The following is a 4207-nucleotide window of genomic DNA, read 5'->3' as shown; positions in this document are numbered from 1 at the left end:
GAACGTATGTATAAAATATATAGAAGAAAACATAGGTAATACACTACAAGACATAACTCAGTATTATCTTTAAATACTCATCCCTCAAAGCAAAGAAAATAAAGGAAAAGATAAACAGCTGGAATTATGACAGATTAAAAATCTTCCCTATACAAAAGAGGCATTAACCAAAACAGACTTATAGCAGATAAAATAGATTTTGAACTGAAAAAGGTGAAAAGAGACACAGACAGCCACTACATTACAATTAAGGGGACAATACAGCAAGAAGACACAACACTCATCAACCTATATATATGCACCAAATGAAGGAGCACAAAAATATATCAGGAACATATTCTCATCTATGAAAACATGTTAGAAAAAAATACATACGTAGTAGAAGATTTGAAGACACCACTCTCAACAAAGGATATATCAACAAGACAAAAATTAAGCAAGGACACAACAGCTCTATTCAAGGATTTCATGGGCTTAATTGACTTCTATAGAACACTGCACACAAAAATATCTGAGTACATGTTTTTCTCAAATCCACATTAATTATTCTCAATGATTCATAACATATTGGTACACAAGACAAATACGAGTAGATACACTAATATCAAAATCATACCAACTATCATCTTTGATCATGAAGGAATCAATCTAGACATAAACCATGTGAAGAAGGCAAGAAACCCTCCTACCTCCTGGAGATTGAAATGCAAACTACTGGAGAGAAAGAGGCAAGATGGCAGCAGAATGAGAAAGCTGAGCTCATTACATCCAGGAGCATGCAAGACAGGTAAGCCTCTAAATTGATAATAGGCACACACATTAGGAACATCAGCCTGATACACCCTGGACTTGATAGATCAGGGATTATTGAGGGATACTTAGTGATTGGGGAAGCTCCAATTAGGGAGCTCTGATTTGGGAGCTCCAACCAGCAGCACTGAAGTAGCTCTGAAGCACAGCAGCTGGGAGGCTCACAATTCTTCTCCCCTCTCTCTGTCCCCACCCACACAACCAGCGCTTAGAGCCCAGGAGGTAAAGAGAGATGGCTTGGGGGCTCTCTTGGAGGCAACTGCTTGGAAGTAATGGCTTGGCAGCTATGGAAGAAACTGGGACATAATAGGCTACAAAGATTAACTGGTGGGCAAGTGGGAGCAGCAGTACTGCCACAGTGTGTGGTCAGCTGAGAGGGAGACTAGCTGGGGAGCCTTCCATTTGGCACTCCCCTCCCACATTTTCCAGAGATCTGTGTGAATAAACCCAGTCCTGAAAACGTAGTGGGAGGATTCTCTGGAGCCACCTAGTGACCAAAGCAAAATCACCAGCCACACCCATCTAAAACCATGTGGCCTAACTGAAGCTAATTCAATAAATTTTTACCATTCAACAACCAAAGGGATATCCATCAGGATGATCCTTTTAGGGCCAGTCCTTACACCAGAGGCCTCTAGATACCACAAACCCCTGGGCGGAAAGAAACCCCAAGAGTTTCCTGACTTGCCCAACTACTTCAGGGGACTAAAAAGAAAGCCAAATAAAACTGCAGACTCGGCCCTCCCTGGTGGCGCAGTGGGTTAAAGCACAGCACTGAGAAGCTAAAGCCACTTCCGCATGAGTTCGATCCCACCTGCCCCGGAGGTGACCACATGGCGTGGCAGACCTCTCCTGACACGCCCACTGCTCCCTTCAGCAGTGTACTTCATCGATCTGCCTGTTCTGCTCCCCACTCTGTCTCTGGTGAAGCCTCTTGCCGCTCCTGCAACTCTGGCCTGTACCCCAGTTCTGTAAGCATAAAAAAAAAATACACAAAAAAACTGCAAACTTTGGGAAGATTATGTAGCTCTAGGGTGATCCCCAGGGGACCAGCCTAAAACCAAAAAGACTAGCTAACTGGGAGCCATCATTATCACTGGGAGGTAATTCTCCCTTCCCTATGGATGTGTTTGTTGCTTGTTTGTTTTGTTCCTGTATTGCTCAGCTGGTAGATTTCTGTGCTCTTCCTTCACTTTTACCCTAGTTTTCTGTATCCTTTAGCTTTCTCTTCTTTCCCTTTCAACATTATTATCACTGCTGTTTCTTCTCTTTCTGTCACCACCCCTACATTTCCTCCTCCTTTTACCTCTACCCCATTTAACCTTCACTTCTTCCAATCACCTTCCTCCTAATATATTTCTGTATCATACTTCCCTTTACCCTAGCCCCTTCCCTTACTCCCTACTCTCTATTAATTGCATTATATTGCCAAGACACACCTAGAAGAAGCAGGAAGTTCAACAGAGAAAATCAGCCCATCCAGGGACTCTTGCAGGCACCTCCCAGAGACTAGGACTCAATGTGTTATTGGAAGAAGCAAGACCCTCACAAGAGAATGTTGGCTATTACTGGCTGAGACAACATACCGAGTTAAACACAGTGGGGGCCAGAAACATTGGGGATCTTGAAACAAAGCACAGCTCAGAACACTTCCACAACTGAAGTGTCTGGACGAGTATCCAACCAGACAGGCTTAGACACTAGGCAGACATATTCACACCACAGCAAGACTTATTAGAAATCATGCCCACCAGCAACAGTAGCACAGGAGTACTTAGAACAAAGGAAAATAGAAGGCTAAAAAAAAAGAAGAAGAAGAAGATGGAAAAACACAAGTGATCAAGTAGAAGACTCTGGAAATAATACACTGCAGAGAGAAAGTCATTCCCCAGAAAATAATATTATGAAAACAGGAGAATACCACCAGGTAACAGAAAAATATTTCAAAAAAGTCATGATAGAAATAATTGAAGAGCTAAAAGAACAAATAGAAAGGAGCTAAAAGAACAAATAGAAAGAGATAAAAACACAATCAATGAACTGAAGAAGAATGAAGGATCTGGAAGATAATCAAAGACAGGTGGAAGAACTGAAGAAATCTGGGGAAAGCCAAGAAAACAGAATAGAAGAAATGGAAGAATGAATCAGCATTCTTGAAGATTCAGACATAAAAAGAACAAAAAAAAAAACGAGCACTACAAAAGAAAAAAAACCGAAAAGGCATGCCTAGCAATATTGTATGCAACGAGGAAAAGAAATATAAGAATCATAGGTGTCCCAGATAGTGAAGAGAGAGAAGAGGGAACTGAAATTCTGTTCAAGGAGATAATTGAAGCGAATTCCCCAAACATGAAGAAGGAAATGGAAATAGAAATACAAGAAGACAAAAGAATATCATACTACCACAATGAAAAGAAAGGTAGAATAAGACACATAATATTAAACTTCCAAAGGTTCAAAGACAAGGGAAAAAATTATGAAGTTGACAAGGGGGAAGAAACATAACATACAAATGAAAACCAATCAGAGTGACATTAGATTGCTCTGAAGAAATATTATAGGCACGAAGAGAAATGAGGGATACTCAACAAACTTCAAGTTAACAAATTCCAAGGAAGCTCTCCTTCCTCTTGATGAGAAAATAAAACTTTCCTGTTTATTTTTTTATTTTTTATTTTTAGCCTGGCTAGAGCCAACTTTTGGCTTCATTGATTATTTTGGAATGTTTTCTTAACTTCTATTTCATTTAAATCTATTTTGACTTTTACTATTTCCTTCCTATATACAAACAACCAATCAGAAGAAGTGGAAATCTAAAAAAAAAGAAAAACCTTTTACAATTGAAACAAAAAATCAAATACTTGGGAATAAGCTTAACAAAAGAGGTAAAAGACCTATACAAAGAAAATTATTAAATACTTTTAAAATAAATACAAGAAGACACAAAGAAATGGAAAGATATCCGCGGCTCATGGATCAGAAGAATTAACATTATTAAAAATGACCATCCTACTAAAAGCTATTTACAGATTTAATACTATTTCTCTAAAAATCTTAATGACATTATTGAAAGAAATAGAAGGAATATTGATGAGATTTATATGGACTCCCCCCCCCCACACACAAACGCAAATAGCCAAGACTCTCCTGAATAAGAAAGAAGGTAATGAAGGTATCATACTCCCAGACTTCCAACTATACTACAAAGCCATAATAATCAAAGATGCATGGTACCGGAACAAGAACAGACACATAAAGCAATTGAATGGAAGAGAAAACCCAGATATAAATCCACAGCTTTATGGAAAGCTAATCTTTGGCAAAAGAGCAAAGATTATGGAGTGAAGGAAAGAAAGTTTGTTCGAAAAATGGTACTGGGAAAAGTGGGCTGCTTCAT

Source organism: Condylura cristata, unplaced genomic scaffold (assembly GCF_000260355.1).
Source record: "Condylura cristata isolate star-nosed mole 26May11 unplaced genomic scaffold, ConCri1.0 scaffold00059, whole genome shotgun sequence".
Classification (NCBI taxonomy): Eukaryota; Metazoa; Chordata; class Mammalia; order Eulipotyphla; family Talpidae; genus Condylura; species Condylura cristata.
Note: the sequence above shows the minus strand (reverse complement) of the source record.